At 37.0% G+C, this 17,964-nt stretch overlaps 1 protein-coding gene and 1 pseudogene across 4 annotated transcripts in view; one reads left to right on the forward strand and one right to left on the reverse strand.

Moving 5' to 3' along the window:
• GRM8 (glutamate metabotropic receptor 8) overlaps positions 1–17,964 on the forward strand; it is an 850,006-nt gene that overhangs the window by 259,774 nt on the left and 572,268 nt on the right. The window lies entirely within an intron of this gene.
• Positions 16,881–17,964, reverse strand: part of LOC113891776 — a 59,715-nt pseudogene continuing 58,631 nt past the window's right edge.

Genomic DNA, 17,964 nt, shown 5'->3' on the forward strand with positions numbered 1-17,964 from the left:
ACATAAAATAAATTTTTGGTAGAGTAGGAAATGAACTTAAAATAAAAGCACAGAAGGATGCTGAATGGTGATGAGGTGTTTCTTGAGATTTATGGTCATCATTTATTTTTATAAAAGGAATGGTTTTCTTAAAATTGTTCCTTAAAAGTTTAAATGAGATCAGGTAACTCAAGTGTGTGTTTTTTTTTCCCAGCCACTTTCAGGTCCTGGGGTGCAAGTGGGGAGTAGGTAGGGTTTGGTGTTGGCTAAATGAGCACAGTGGAGAAAGAAAACAAGGCATATTCAAGTTACTAAAAATAATGCCTGGCATAGTGGAAGAGAGGTTCCCAGTGAGCCAGTTGCTAAAATTCTAAGTGAAATGCCAAGAGAGGAAATGGGAAGGTAGTAGATAATTCTAAGAGACTCATTGCAAACAGAATTGTTCTTGGCAAAGTCACTTAGATCTGCTACTTACAAATATCAGATGTTTGGAGATATGTCTGGTCAAGACAGTTCACAGCCTGGCCTTAGGGGTTTGAAACAATATCATCACCATAACTGTCAATTAGCTTACAATTTTATTTTTTATTTTTAGTACTTCCACCATGCAAAGCCACGCATTATCTGAAACAAAGAGACAGCACAGCCTATGTCTTCGGGGAATTGACATTCTACCAGAGATCTAGTAGAAAAGATAATTGGATGTAGAAAATGATCCAGAATGGTTTTGTTGAGGAAGAGTATGTTTTAATGGGAAAGCAACAGGCACACTAAATTATTTCTGTGTTCTCCTAGAGTGGAATGTAAATATTTAGGGAACACACACCTCTTTTAATCAGTAGCACAGTTGGGTCTCTATATGTACAGAGTTCTCTTTCAGATACTCTAAATTAGAGACAAATATCAGGCAAAATCACTGAGTAAAATTCTAATATATCAGATATAAGCAGATGTTCCAAAGAATTCACATACATGATTTGTGATCAATACAAAATGGATGATTATTTTTTCTTTCTTTCTCTTCTTCCTCCTCTTTTTTCCTATTCTTTTTTTTTGTGGGGGGGTCAGATCAGATCAGATCAGTCACTCAGTCGTGTCTGACTCTTTGTGACCCCATGAATTGCAGCACGTTGGGCCTCCCTGTCCATCACCAACTCCCGGAGTTCACTCAGACTCATGTCCATCGAGTCAGTGATGCCATCCAGCCATCTCATCCTCTGTCGTCCCCTTCTCCTCTTGCCCCCAATCCCTCCCAACATCAGAGTCTTTTCCAATGAGTCAGCTCTTCGAATCAGGTGGCCAAAGTACTGGAGTTTCAGCTTCAGCATCATTCCTTCCAAAGAAATCCCAGGGCTGATCTTCAGAATGGGCTGGTTAGATCTCCTTGCAGTCCAAGGGACTCTCAAGAGTCTTCTCCAACACCACAGTTCAAAAGCATCGATTCTTCGGTGCTCAGCCTTCTTCACAGTCCAACTCACACATCCATACATGACCACAGGAAAAACCATAGCCTTGACTAGATGAACCTTTGTTGGCAAAGTAATATCTCTGCTTTTGAATATGCTATCTAGGTTGGTCATAACTTTCCTTCCAAGGAGTAAGCGTCTTTTAATTTCATGGCTGTGGTCACCATCTGCAGTGATTTTGGAGCCCCCCAAAATAAAGTCTGACACTGTTTCCACTGTTTCCCCATCTATTTCCAATGAAGTGATGGGATCAAATGCCATGATCTTCGTTTTCTGACTGTTGAGCTTTAAGCCAACTATTTCACTCTCCACTTTCACTTTATCAAGAGGCTTTTTAGTTCCTCTTCACTTTCTGCCATAAGGGTGGTGTCATCTACACATCTGAGGTTATTGATATTGCTCCCGGCAATCTTGATTCCAGTTTGTGTTTCTTCCAGTCCAGCATTTCTCATGATGTACTCTGCATATAAGTTAAATAAACAGGGTGACAATATACAACCTTGACGAACTCCTTTTCCTATTTGGAACCAGTCTGTTGTTCCATGTCGAGTTCTAACTGTTGCTTCCTGACCTGCATACAGATTTCTCAAGAGGCAGATCAGGTGGTCTGGTATTGCCATCTCTTTCAGAATTTTCCACAGTTTATTGTGATCCACACAGTCAAAGGCTTTGGCATAGTCAATAAAGCAGAAATAGATGTTTTTCTGGAACTCTCTTACTTTTTCCATGATCCAGCGGATGTTGGCAATTTGATCTCTGGTTCCTCTGCCTTTTCTAAAACCACTTGAACATCAGGAAGTTCACGGTTCACATATTGCTGGAACCTGGCTTGGAGAATTTTGAGCATTACTTTACTAGCGTGTGAGATGAGTGCAATTGTGCGGTAGTTTGAGCATTCTTTGGCATTACCTTTCTTTGGGATTGGAATGAAAACTGACCGTTTCCAGTCCTGTGGCCACTCCTGAGTTTTCCAAATTTGCTTGCATATTGAGTGCAGCACTTTCACAGCATCATCTTTCAGGATTTGGAATAGCTCAATTGGAATTCTATCACCTCCACTAGCTTTGTTTGTAGTGATGCTTTCTAAGGCTCACTTGACTTCACATTCCAGGATGTCTGAGTCTAGGTCAGTGATCACACCATCGTGATTATCTGGGTCGTGAAGGTCTTTTTTGTACAGTTCTTCTGTATATTCTTGCCATCTCTTCTTAATATCTTCTGCTTCTGTCCATTTCTGTCCTTTATCGAGCCCATCTTTGCATGAAATGTTCCTTTGGTATCTCTGATTTTCTTGAAGAGATCTCTAGTCTTTCCCATTCTGTTGTTTTCCTCTATTTGTTTGCATTGATCACTAAAGAAGGCTTTCTTATCTCTTCTTGCTATTCTTTGGAACTCTGCATTCAGATGCTTATATCTTTCCTTTTCTCCTTTGCTTTTCGATTCTCTTCTTTTCACAGCTATTTGTCAGGCCTCCCCAGACAGCCATTTTACTTTTTTGTATTTCTTTTCCATGGGGATGGTCTTGATCCCTGTCTCCTGTACAGTGTCACGAACCTCATTCCATAGCTCATCAGGCACTCTATCTATCAGATCTAGGCCCTTAAATCTATTTCTCACTTCCACTGTATAATCATAAGGGATTTGATTTAGGTCATACCTGAATGGTCTAGTGGTTTTCCCTACTTTCTTCAATTTCAGTCTGAATTTGGCAATAAGGAGTTCATGGTCTGAGCCACAGTCAGCTCCTGGTCTTGTTTTGCTGACTGTATAGAGCTTCTCCATCTTTGGCTGCAAAGAATATAATCAATCTGATTTCGGTGTTGACCATCTGGTGATGTCCATGTGTAGAGTCTTCTCTTGTGTTGTTGGAAGAGGGTGTTTGTTATGACCAGTGCATTTTCTTGGCAAAACTCTATTAGCCTTTGCCCTGCTTCATTGTGTATTCCAAGGCCAAATTTGCCTGTTACTCCAGGTGTTTCTTAAAAGTGATAAAATAGTACCTTGCAAATCCATAGTCTTTTCCTCCTCCGTCCCTTCTTCCTTCCTTCCTCCCGTCCTTCCTTTCATAATGTTTTGCTTTTGTTAAAGTAGTATATGTTCATTATAAATATAAGAACAATAGAGAAAGTGCGAAGAAAAATGTGATTGCCCACCTCAAATTCTACTCCCAGAAATAGTCATTATAATTTTGATGGTTATAATCCTAAAAAAAATCTATGTGTGAAGGTAGACTAATAGACAGCAAGAACTGATAACTAAGTTATTTTTCTTTACCCTTGAAGTTGGGGGAAAATTTGTAGCCAAAGGTCTTTCTTGCAGGTGATCATTGCTTATCAATTTTTTCTTGGAATTGACATTGTGTGCTTTCAATATACAGATTAATTCTTTTCCCCTTAATTATCAGAGAAGTTTAGTTGCACCATATCTTTGGATATTTTTCTGTTGCATGTATGTACCTTTTCTGCCTTCTATATATGTTATTTTTCTTATAATTGTGTTAGGTTTTATATTTTTTCTCTGCATTCATTTGATTTTCTCAAATGTTTCCCTTAGTCAGTAATTTAATTTTTAACTTTATCTACTAGGTTCTTTGATCTTACTAATGTGTTTGTTATATTATTAATTTAATTATTTAAAAATGACCATCAATTTTTTTCCAAACTTATGCAGTCCTTTTCTGAGTTGTTTAATTGAATTCATATTCAAATAATTTATTTTTTAGATTAAAGCACTCACAACAAACTTAAAAATTTTAAAAGGGCCACTAATAAAAAGAGATGCTGTTATCACAGTTGCAGTTGTTGATTGGATTCACCTAGTTGGAATACTTTTTCTTAACAGGGAAAGTGGCTATAAAGTCTTTAACAGGAATAACTGAGAATGGGATGTCACACTGGACAGAGGAGCCTGGTGGGCTACAGTCCATGTGGCTGCAGATAGTCAGACACGACTAAGTAACTAGCAAGCATACACACATATATTAAAAAAAATCTATAAACAATTGCATTCAGATGCGACTACATATTGTTCTGGGGTTAACTGTCAGTTTGACTCATTAAGGAGTTCAGTAAGTTCAGTCACTCAGTCGTGTCCAACTCTGACCCCATGGACTGCAGCATGGCAGGCTTCCCTATCCATCACCCACTCTCAGAGCTTGCTCAAACTCATGTCCATCAAGTCAGTGAATCCTTAACCATGAGAGGCTAGGAGGGTCTCTGGTGAGTTGTGACTGATCTTCTCCTATTGTCATCCTAGTTATTTTCTGGAGATACGTGTATATATATGAATGTACTTATATGAATTTATATATATATATAAATTCATATATATATATATATGAATTGATGTGTGTGCATATGTATATGACAAAGGACTTGTATCCATAACTCATTATCTTCTGCTTTGCATGTTGACCCATGTGGGTTCATGTTGCATTGGTCATTTTTAAGAGCAAAACCAGACATAGTCATGAAATCTGTCTATCTTTGTTCAAAGTTTAGACTTTGAAATATTGCTTCTTCATCAATTCTGTTTTGGTAGTTTAGTTATCTGTTCTGTTTGACACTACACGGTTACACCTAATATGGGCTCCTTCCAAGCTTTGCAACACTCTTCCAATGCGTAGGGTGCAAAATTTCTTGGCACAGATTATCTTCCCTTTCTTCCACTGTGTAGAAAAGGTTTTATTGACTTCTTTCTGTGAGTGAGAAAGGACTAATTCCCCATCTGGATGCCACCTGTAAGAGTTCACACTTTTTCTCAGAAGAAATTTAATCTGTAACAGCAAGCTCTTTCATATTCTTTTAAGCAGTCCATGTTGCCATTCTCTAAGTGTTAAGTATAAAGATTCTTTATAGGTTGTTTTCCTAGGACTATGTTATTTATAGAATCCATGCGATTTCTATTTAAGATTTGTTTAACAGAAGCAAGGTCAGAAATCATATATCTATTACTCCACACAAAAATAATCTTGTTATGTCTTCATGAGAGACATATTTGAAGAAAATATATAGTGACTAAATTGACTTTGATTATATATTTTAATTAGTATCTAGCCTGTCAACTGACTCCAACCTAGTTGGAAAAATAAAAATTTAAGTGTCTCTGGCAAAGCTATGAAATAGGGAACCCGTGAGAGTGGTGTTTCTCAGACTGTGTTTGAAGGCTATCTACACTAGAATCATTAGGGAGATGTTAAAATGCAAATCCTTGGACTCTGGTTTCAGGCCCATCATAGACTTCTGAAGATTTGGTTAAGATCCAGAAGTGTTTGAGAACCATGATATTAATATTAGAATTAGAAATTGACAGTATCATCATCATTGAAAATGAACTTTATTAAGAAATTTAGGGAACAGGATGAATTTTTATCTGTGCAAAAAAAAAAAAAAATACCACCAGTTTTGTTTTAAAATAATTTCTGGTCTATCTTGAAGGTGAGGAATTGAGAATCAGTGGATGGTCCTGGGTAGGTAAGCAATGGAAGTGACAAAAAAGCACAAAACTCAAACCATTCACAGATAAAATAATTTACTAAAGAATATACCTTCTGGAGAGCTGGCCTTAACAAAGGTTTCCTGAGTCCTATCTCAAGTACCCACTGCCAGAGCAGCTATCTTCTTCCAGGAGGAAAATACCTCATAGTCTGGCTCCTGGCTCTTGAGCTGTTGACCTGGAATATGTTCACTGCTGGTGGAAAAGAATGTGGATCTTTCTCAGCTGGGCATAAGGGAGAGCTTGCCCTTGATTTTGCTAGTGACTCAGGATTTTGTTTAATCTCAAACTGAACTTCAGTTCAGTTTTAGTCGCTCAGTCGTGTCTGACTCTTTGCAACCCCATGGACTGAAGCCTACTAGGCTCCTCTGTCTATGGGATTTTCCATTGCCTTCTCCGATTCTGAGTATAAAGCTCAATGAGTTTCGGCATCACCAATTCAATGGTCATAAATTTGAGCAAACTCTGGAAGATAGTAAAGGACAGGGAAACCTGGTATGTTGCAGAGTCCATGGGGTTGCAAAGAGTCGGACACGACTTAGCGATGAACAACATATATCTGTGTGATCACCATCATGGTCAAGATACAGGACGATCCCATGACCCAGAAAAGTTCTCTTATTGCCACCTTGCAGTCACCCCTCTCTCTCACTAGCCACAATCCTGGGCAAACACTGAACTATTTTCTGTCATTTTAAAATAGTTTGCTTGTACTGAAATTCTGTATAAATGGAATAATATAGTATGTATGTCTTCTTTTGCTCAGCAAAATGTTTTTGAAATTAATCTGTGTCATTGCATGTAACAATAGTAAAATGGTCTATATATTTTAATGTTAAGTAGTAGTCCATTTAATGCGTGTTTCACAAGTTGTTTATCCATTTACTTATTGATGGATAGTTGGTTTGGTTTCCAGTTTTTCGGCTATAAGAGTAAATCTGCCATGGATATTCTTCTAGAGTAGGCATATGGTTTAATCATTCTTTGGATTGTTGGGTCATATGACAGATGTGTGTTGAACTTTATAGCAACCTGCCAAATTGCTTTACAAAGTAATTATACCACTTTATTGTCCCAACAGCATTGCATGAGACTTGATCCAGTTTTTAAATTTTTAGCCATTCTGATGGGTTTGCAATGGTATGTTAATGTGGTTTAAATGTGCACTTTTCTTTTGACTCATGTAGTTATGCATTTTTTGATGTACTTAGTTGCCATTTGTATATCTTCTTTTATAAAGTGTTCAAACCTTTTGATAATTTTATATGATAGGTTTTTGTTGTCTTATTAAGTTCTAGATACAAGTCCTTTGTCAGATACACATGCACACACATCAATTCATATATATGAATCTATAAATGCATAAATTCATATATGCACATTCATATATATATACACATATATACACACATGTGAAAGTATTTGTACATTTACATACATATGCTTTATACACACGTATGTGTGTACATGTATACATGTGTGTATATACACACATATATACATGGCTTCCCAGGCTCAGTGGTAAAGAATCCACTTTCCAAGCAGGAGACTCGAGTTTAATTCCTGGGTTGGGAAGATCTCCTGGAAAAGGAAATGGCAACCCACTCCAGTATCCTTGCCTGGGAAATCCCAAGAACAGAGGAGTCTGGTGGGCTGCTGTCCATGGAGTCACAGAGTTGGACACACCTTAGTGACTAAACAGTAGCGGCATATATAGATACATATACGTGTAACACTTCATCCTGGTCCCTCCCATTTTGGTGCTTAGCTTTTTATTTTCTTAATGGGGTTTCTCAAGATTCGATTTTAATTTTGGTGAAATTCATTTGCTTAATTCTGGATTTTTGCAAAGTTTTCTCCTTTAGGAAGATTTATAGTTTTGGTGTTTATATTTCTGTCTATGATCCATTTTGAGTTAATTTGATGTATAATCTGAGGAAAGCTCAAAGTTCACTTACTCATGTGCACATCCGGATGTTCTTCACCATTCACTGGAAAGACTCCTCTCAGTACTGAATTACCTTGGCATCTTGTCAAAAATTAATTGATTGTATGTGAATCTACTTCTAGATACTCAGTTCTCCTCCATTGATCTATATATCTATATAGATCATATTGGAGCTACATATCTAATACTACACTATCTTGATTATTGTAGCCTTAGTGTGAGTCTTCAGATCAGGTAGTATTAGTTCTTCAACTTAATCTTTTCAAAGTGATTTTGGCTATTCTAGGTCCTTTATATAGTCATGTATATTTTACAATCAACTTGTTTTCTACAAAAACAAAACAAAACAAAACTTCCTAGGATTTTCTTTTGTAAATATTTTTTTTTATTGTGGTAAAATATATAAAACATAATGTTTGCTATTTTAACCATTTTAAGGTATACAATTCAATGACATCAATTACATTCACAATGTTATGCAACTATTACCACTATTTCTGAAATTTTTCATGACCCCAAACAGAAAGTCTGTACCCATTAAGGGTCAATACTCAATACTTCCCAGCCCTTGGTGATCTCTAATCTGCTTTCTGCCTCTATGAATTTGCCTGTTCTAGGCATCACACATAAATGGAATCATATATTATGTGTTGTTTTGTGACTGACTTATTTCACTTAATGTTTTCAGGATTCATTCATATTGTAGCATGTATCAAATTTCATTCCAATTTATGGCTGAATAATATTCCATTATGTAAATGTACCACATTTTGTTTATCTATTCATCTGTGGATGGGACACTTGAGTTGTTTCTAACTTTTGGCTATTGTCAATGATGCTGCAGTGAACACTGACATAAACGTATCTGTTTTAGCAGTTGTTTTCAATTATTTTAGGTATATATCTAGGAGTGGAATTGCTGAGCTATATTGGAGAAGGAAATGGCAACCCACTCCAGTATTCTTGCCTGGAAAATCCCATGGATGGAGGAAACTGGTAGGCAACAGTCCATTGGGTCTCAAAGGGTTGGACACGACTGAGTGACTTCACTTTCTTTCTTACGGGCCTGCTGGGATTTTAATTGAGATTTTGCTGAATTTGTAGAGCAATTTTGAGTGAATTGATAAACAACGTTGAGCCAACTGACCTGTGAACATGGTAATATCTCTGTCATAGCATGGGCTGCCATAATGAAATACCATAGACTGGATGCCTTAAAAAACAGAATTTTTTTTTCTTACAGTTCTGTAGGCTAGGAAGACCAACATCAAGTTAGCAAAGTAGTTTTTATGCTGAGGCTTCTTTAGCTTGACTTAAAGGCAGCTGCCATTTTGCTGTATGCTTGTATGACCCTCTTGTGTTGTGTATATATAGAGAGAAATAAGCCCTCTCATGTTTTCCCTTCTATAAGGGCTCTAATTTCATCATAAGAGCTTCAGCCTCATTGTTTCATCTAAACCCAGTTACCTCCCAAAGCTCCCATTACCAAATACCATTACATTGGAAATTGGGGCTCCAACATATGAATTTAAGTGGGAGGTATACAATTTAGTCTTCAGCAACTTCCTTACTTAAGACTTATTTAATTTTTCTCAGTATATTTTATAATTTTAAGTATCCTACTTGGGTACACATTTTGTTAAATTTTCATATTTCATAGTTTTTTGATGCTATCATAAATGTATTTTTGTTTCATTTCCAATTCTCTCTTTGTATATAGAAATACAAGTAATGATTCTTTTGGTGTTGATCTTGTATGCTACAACCTTGCTTAGCTCTAGTGGCTTTTTTTTTTTTTTTTAAGATTTTCTATACACCCAGTACTCAATCAGATTGACTGTAAGTAAAGATAGTTTTACTTTTTCTTTTCCTATCTGTGTGCCTGGTATTTTCTCCCTCCCACATTCACTTTCTTGATTGTGCTGGCTAGGGCGTCCCATGTCAGGTAGAGTGGCACTGATGTGGGTAGACATTCTTGCCTTGTGCCCAGTCATAGGGAGAGGATATGCAATCTTTTACCATTAAATGTGATATTAGCTGCAGGACATTTTATTTCCATTTTAATATTTGTAACTAATATGATCAGTTTCTTGGCTACATAGGCTTTTTCCTTACCCAGAGTCTGTAGTCAGTGATTATGCTAGCTTCAGGCCCTTTAATTCTGTTTCAATTAGAGCAGTTCTTATTTGTCCATGTTATATATGAGCTGCTGCATAATATTTTATTTCCCTGGTTCCACGGCTAAAAATAATTTAAAAATTACTGGCATAATGTCATGCTATTGACTTTTATTGGAGTTCAAAGCAGCTAGTGAACCTCATTGATGAAAATACTGAATATTATGAAACTCAATTTTCCTTGAAAAAAGACCCATAAGATAAATGCCTAATGCAATTTAGTACCAAGGCCACACTTGGAATCAGTATATAAAAGTATTACAGCTCTGCTCTATAAAGTTGTGAGAAATTGCTTAATCAACTATGTTTCCATTTTCTTCTTAGTCTCATGGAAGCTCAGAGCTGAATGTTGTGCATAATCACATCAATGATGATTTTATATTTGCATCTACTTTTCTAGTACCATGGTATGTTTTGATTTATTTCCATCTTGATCTATTTATGTCTTTTGTTGTAGGTCAATTCAAATCCTATTAGAAAGGATTTAGAAGTATAAATAATTATCTCTTTTTGAATTAATAAAAAAGCTATTTCATGAAAGGATCTACCTTTAAATATTTAATTGGAATAATATCTACCTTTAAGAATCTTAATGGAAAGCTATAAATGGAAAATCTCTAGGCTTAGGGACACTGTCTTTTATTAACCTTGCAAGATAAAGCTTCCAAAGAGAAGCATTTGGAATGATGATCTTGTTGAGGTGAAGCTGAAATGCTTATGACTAAAACAAGGGGAAATAAAACCCAGAGACCTGCTGTTTTCTTTAGTGATCCAAAAGAAATGGTTGAATATTCTGAAAATATCCTACTAAATGAAATGGTAAAGATTCACAATGACTTGGGTCTGGGTGAGATGGTAAAAGCAAGTTGAGAGTTACCGTGAGCCATTCCAGTCTATCCTTAGGCTTGAGGAAGCGGTTTGTTTTTCTATGACAATAACTAGAACAAAAAATTTAAATTATAGTAATTATGGTACCACCTAATGCAATTATACAAGTGTATTTATACATTTTAATGCTAATTGTAGATGTCTTGATCTAAAAGAGATATAGAGTGAAAATTATTTTACAAAAAGTTGAATTCTCTACCACCCTAAATGTTTAATTTTTATATGCAATTTTTTGGAAGGAGAAAAGACACAGCATTTACTTTAAAAATATTTGTATGTGTTTATATTTTAGTATTAGTATATATATCTCTTCAATGTTTGAGAGTAATATTAGAGTTCTGCTAATTACATGGGTTATTTCATATTTCTCAAAATAATTAACAACAATCCTCTAATGGCAGTTATACTTGTGTCCATTATACAGATGAGAAACTTAGCTTAGAGATGTTCAGTAATTTGCCCAAAGTCAGATAGTTAGTAAAAGGCAGAATTGGGATTTAAACCATAACTGTCTTAATTGATGACTCAGTTGAAAGGCATTTGACGTTAACAGTGGCTTACACAAATAAAAATCTGTTCCTCATATCAAGTTTCCTGAAAGAAGCAGATTGCTTACATTGGTTTGCTTGCATAGTTCAATAATGCTATGTTATCTTTGCTTTAACTGTTCCCAACAAGCTGGCCTTTCATTTTCACTTTTTTTTTTTAGCTTCATGGTTGCAATGTGCACAATGCAGGTTTAGACATCATATGTCACGATAGGAAGACCAGGCAAGTGGTAGTGCCAGCTAGAACTGTGCCACATGAGAATCCTTGGCTACAAGAGAAGCAGGAAAAGTAACCGTTAGGGTTCCTAAGCACAGAAGGAGGTGGCTAGGGCCCAAGAATGGCTCTTGGGTTTGCCCGATAAATACATCAAAATGTTGACACTGTCAGGTTAGCACTAGTGGAATTTGATTATGATGATGCATAAGTTTTAAAAGTGATGATTAAAAGAGGGAGAGTAAAAGAGAATATTTTGCTTCTTGTAGAATCTGTAATTTAGTTTTCCATCAGAGAGCTTTGGGACACTTTTCTTTGCTAGCTCCTGGTCCTCGGTTTGCAGTACTCTATTTCTTTCTCCAACATGTTTCTGGAGTACTGTCCTGTGTAACTTGTCAGAGATGGCAAGAAAAAGGGATGGGAACCTGGACCCTGATGTAGCTTAGAGTTTAGTTAAGAGATTATGCAGACATGCATTGTAGTAGAAAGGGTACCAATAGTACGGTGGGGGGTGCACATTTCATATTGTAATATTACCAATATTTTGAAGAATAAGTTTGAATAAGATAAGCTTGAATAATCATGTATTGTTAAAAGAATTGAAGCTGGTTACCAAGAAGCAGAGTTATAATTTATTATTTTGTCAGCTTCTAACAATAATTAGACTACCCTCAAAAGATAACCAAAAGGTAAAAAACCAAAACCCCAAATAAAACAGGATCAGGGATGAAAAGTTAAGAGCATTAAGGAAATCTCACTGAAGTGAATAGCTGTTAGTAAAGTTATACTTTGCCTTGGTTCATGAATCTAGTTAGTTTCAAATCATTTTGCTTTAAGAGCCTCAATATGATCTTTGCATTTAGGAAGGGTTAATATTATAAGGGTAACGGCCAAGTGGCCGTCTTCATGTCTGGTGTCTCTGGAAATTTTTATAAATGGGAAATAATTTCATAGGTTTGAAAGAGGTTATGTGGGGTCATTTATTCAAGCATTAATATACTGATGCCTGGCCCGTGCTGGGAAATGAATCCAGCCCCAGAACCATAGAAGTCATGGTTCTTATGCAGAAGCTTGTGGTCCAGGGAAGTTGGTCTTCTGATGTCCATTCAGCTCACTCATGTTATGGACCTGCAGCCATCCCTGTCTACACACTAAAGTCAGTTTGACTATTTCAATGAAACTGACCGATCAAATTAGGCAAAAATGCCAAATGAATAGTTAATCAGAACACTCAAACTACGTGTATAAGCTGACACATACCTACATATGTTCCTGGCATTCAGCAAAAGATGTAGGATTGTGTCCATTGAAATTCTGCTTCATTCCCATGTTTATGAAAACTTATTATCTACTGTTGTTAAATTTGATAAAATATCTGGAAATTATTAACCCTATTTAAAAATATGGTTTTATCGGCAGAAAAATGATTCCTGTAAGTACACCGAGTAGAGTGCCTAGCACTAAGGATACATAACTAACAATCTGATGAGTGAATGTTGCTGGATAAAAGTAAATAGATCACCATGTCTCTGGAGAACTTTCTTTTCGAAGTGTGAGTAGAGATCTTCTAACAAATCCTTAAACTTACAGACACTTTAGAAAAGTTATGGTTTGTGTTGGTTAAGTCTAGTTAAGTTCAAATTATTGTGCCTTAAGAGCTTCTATGGCAATTTTTCCTGGAAATGCTTAAAGTGATACGTGAAAGCCTTCTCCTGGTGTATCTAAATCCTCTGTTGAACTGACAAGTTGTTTTGATGTCCTTTGCATAAAATGACATAACGTCATTTCCTGTGCAGAGCAACGCGCTAGCTGGCAATTGTCTGCTTGCTGTGAGGTTTGGATGGTAGTGTTTTGTCAGAGGAGCTTCATATACATTCCTTGGCTTTTAGCATCAAATGCTCAGTGCAACTGAGCTGCCACTTCTTCAGATGAGAAACTCCAGTGTTGATAAGTTCGAAGCCTCTCAAATTTTGAAAGCCCTATGCCAAAAAGAAAGTGGACCATCCATTTACCTGTTTTTCTGCAGTATCATTTCCTTCAAATGCCCAGCCTATGTCCACATATTGGCTAATTTTAAAACTGGAGTGTGCCTGTTCCCGTGGGTGAAGAGAAGAAATCTATTTGTTGTTGTCGTTGTTGTTTAGTCTCTAGGTCATGTCCAACTCTTTTGTGACCCCATGGATGGTAGCCTGCGAGGCTCCTCTGTCCATGGGATTTCCCAGGCAAGAATACTGGAGTGGGCTGCCATTTCCTTCTCCAGGTCATCTTCCAGATCCAGGGATTGAACCTGCCTCTCCTGCATTGGCAGGCAGATTCTTTACTACTGAGCCATCTGGCAAGTCCTAATCTGCTATTACAAGTGTCAGAACTTGATAAGGAAGTCATTTAACTCTGGCCGCTGTATGATTTGTAACAATGCCTTATCTGCACAGGTACATATTTGTGATGCAACTATGAAAAGACATTTTCCTTACTCTGAAAGAACGTAGTATTTAATATGCGGAAATCGTGATAGGTGCTGACACAGGAGAAGACACAGAGCTGGATGGTGCAAGAGGGCACCTGAGCCAGTGTGGTGGGGGGTCAGGAAGACCTTGGGTGTCTGTGTAGGAGCAGCCACGAAATGATTTCAGATATGAAAGGAAAAATGTTATTTTTTTCACAAAATTAAAAGCTTTAATATCCTTAGTATTGAAATTATATTCTAACTATGTAAATAATTTTGACGATGGAGAGGCAGCCTAGCAGAGCATTTAAGAGCTCAGATTCTGGAGCCAGATTGCTAGGTTCACATTGTGAATTTTCCTTATATTAGCTCTGTGGACTTGGGCAAGACCCTTAACCTATTTATGCTGCAGTTTCTCTGTTTATAAATGGGGATCATGATGCTACCTAGCTCACAAGGTTTTTAGAAGGAGTAAATGAATTTACATTCATAAAAGTCTTTGAACATAGCAAGTACTCTATGTGTTTGTTAAGTAAATATTGTCATACAGATACAGAAGTATTTAAGCACACTTATTTGCCAGTGACCTGGAATATGACATGTCTTCTGCACTCTCCAAGTCAATAAAGTTAATTCTGATAGCCTGAAGCTCCTATACAGTGGTATTGAGAAGTGGGTTAAGCATTGATTGACTATGATCTCATCTAGTGAGATTGCTTATGCATATTAATGTATATTATATTATATATACATGTATGGCATCTGATCACATCACTTCATGGGAAATAGATGGGGAAACAGTGGAAACAGTGTCAGACTTTATTTTTGGGGGCTCCAAAATCACTGCAGATGGTGATTGTAGCCATGAAATTAAAAGATGCTTACTCCTTGGAACTTATGACCAACCTAGATAGCATATTCAAAAGCAGAGACATTACTTTGTCAACAAAGGTCTGTCTAGTCAAGGGTATGGTTTTTCCAGTGGTTATTAATGGATGTGAGAGTTGGACTGTGAAGAAAGCTGAGAGCCGAAGAATTGATGCTTTTGAACTGTTAGAGAAGACTCTTGAGAGTCCGTTGGACTGCAAGGAGATCAAACCAGTCCATCCTAAAGGAGATCAGTCCTGGGTGTTCATTGGAAGGACTGATGCTGAAGCTGAAACTCCAATACTTTGGCCACCTCATGTGAAGAGTTGACTCATTGGAAAAGACTCTGATGCTGGGAGGGATTGGAGGTAGGAGGAGAAGGGGACGACAGAAGTTGAGATGGCTGGATGGCATCACCGACTCAATGGACATGAGTTTGAGTGAACTCTGGGAGTTGGTGATGGACAGGGAGGCCTGGAGTGCTGTGATTCATGGGGTCGCAAAGAGTCAGACACGACTGAGCGACTGAACTGAACTGAACTGATGTGTATTAATAAGTTTGAATAGTTTTTAGGGAATCTTGAAAAATGCAAAAATAGCAAATATAAAAGTCTACAGAGTTTCTCAGAATCTAGTACATTTATGATAATAGAAACTAATTATTATAAAAAAGGGAAAAATGTTGGACTTTAGTTACTTTAAGCATCAGTTAACTTGTATTAAAGACATAATACAACTACAAGTATTAATTTAACTACAATAAAATATGGCAGAAAGATAAGAGAAACTTCCTTTTCCTTGATTGCAAGAGCTAGTTATGATACTAATAAAAGAACTTGAATTTTCTTTCATACGTTTAATCTTCATGAAAGAAGAAATAGATGTTTTTGAAAGGTAGCTATAACATGCTAATAAGGAATCTTTCTTTAGTTCTGCTTCAGTTACTAATAAACTCAAATTGCAGTCTTGTTCTTTCGACAAGTAAAATACATAGAAGATAAATATTTAGTTTGAAATCACAACAAAGTGATCAGTTTGTTCTTTTTATTCTTTATCCTCCTGGGCAGTGGTGAATTTATTAATCACTAGTAGATCCTCTCTGCAAAGGCTGAGCTGATTTTGTTTTGCGGATGTTGAACCAAAAGTTGCCTGTAGAATGTCATTCTGTAATTCAAGCTACTGAGCTGGAGCCTATGGAAAAAGACATAGTGTAGGTTTCATGTGGGTGTAAAGGAAATGGGAAAGGTATACACATTTGGCCAAAATAATGCTGAAATAGTTTGCTTGTGCTTCTTATAACTCCCATTTATGTCAGTGAACTCAGTAAATTATTTCTAAAAAAGCTTTTTTTTTCTTTGTGTGTGCACGCGTGTGTGTGCTGTGTGGAAGGAGTTTGGTAGAAACTTGGGAGGAAGATAATTAGGAAAGTTTTATCTAGATAATGTGAGGAGACATAGGTAGGTACCTAAGTCATAGAAGCCAATGGCACATAAGCCTGAAAAATCCAAAATCGTTTTCAGGGACCAAACAGGTTATTTATAATCCTCCTAAATGAAAAGGTCAGTTTAATAATAGAATTATTCAGTTTCAGCATTATCTTTTCTAAGCACTAAGTTCATGAAAAAGAAACTTGATTCTGTAGGTATTAGGGAGCCAAGGTGCATTCCTAGCTAGGGTAATGGCAGGCTATAATTTTTCTTATTCATACAGTATTTACTATTTGTTTTCTCTCTGTCAAACCTTGAGTTGACCATTTTCCCCCTGCCCAGGCTGCTTGGAAAGGTATAGGGAAATAAATATACAGAACAGACAAGATGTGGAAGAAAGAACCCTGGAAGATGGAGACAGCTCCTTCACATGGCAAAGAGGATGAGAAAGGCCATCCTCAGGCAAAAGACCCCCATGGTCTCCAAGAGGGCAAAGCCCGGAATGGCTTCAGAGAAGAATTGTAGCTTCAGAGATGGATTCTTGGCATAACAAGTGCTGAGGCTCCCAAACACAGTCTTAATCCCTACCCCAGAGCCAAGCCCCTCTGACTGTGGCAGTTCCAACCCAAATGAACTTGGCTGCTGTGTCAATGTCCCTTGAAATGGTGCTATTTTGGAAGCTGCTGTTAGGGATAAGTAAGGTCAGGGGACATGTGACTGCCAAGCTGCAGCTCTCATCTGTTAGTACCATCACAGAGAGTGGTTGGCTCAGCAGCTGAGAGGTAATCCTGACCAGTGAGTGCAAAGAGATGAACTTGGGGCAGGCATATATTTTCTGGGGCTGGGGGCAGTGGCAAGAGCTGCTCCCAGGGCAGAGAAGACAGAGAGGGGCAATGGCAGACTGTTTTAAGATTAACTATGATTTAGTGTACATGATCAATTGCAAGGGAGAGAAATTGAGATATTAAACCTTTGGGGAAGTTGTTTTAGTCATTCAGGTATAAATAGTGACAGACTCGACTGTATGGCCCCCTGGGAACAGAATAAAGATATTTGTTCAAAAACTAATGACGTGAAACTAAGGCGATCTAATGACAAGGTGAAGAAGCTGGGGGTGGAGGTTTTCCAAGAGGGAATGTTGAGTAGTTTGTTGTACTATATGGAAATAGAAGTAGTGAAGAGTAGCCACATCTAAAAATATGATCATTGAAACTAGAAAGCCTGGAGAACGCTTGTTGATGGAATAAAACATACAGGCGAGATGCTTTTTTTTTTCAAGCTGTGGGTAGACAGTTAAATGAGAAAAAGGCAGAAAAAATAGTAAACAGTACTGTGAAGAATGGTTATTTTGATAATTTAAGATAATTAGTTTGTGATATGTTTGTAATAGTATATTTAATGAAAAAAATTCTTGATTCATACTGAGAACATACAAGCTCTTTTTCCCCAAGGAAGGGCAAAGTTAAACAAAACTTTGAAATCAGAAGTGTTAAGATAAAAATATAAAAAT

This window comes from Bos indicus x Bos taurus, chromosome 4 (assembly GCF_003369695.1).
Source record: "Bos indicus x Bos taurus breed Angus x Brahman F1 hybrid chromosome 4, Bos_hybrid_MaternalHap_v2.0, whole genome shotgun sequence".
Taxonomy (NCBI): domain Eukaryota; kingdom Metazoa; phylum Chordata; class Mammalia; order Artiodactyla; family Bovidae; genus Bos; species Bos indicus x Bos taurus.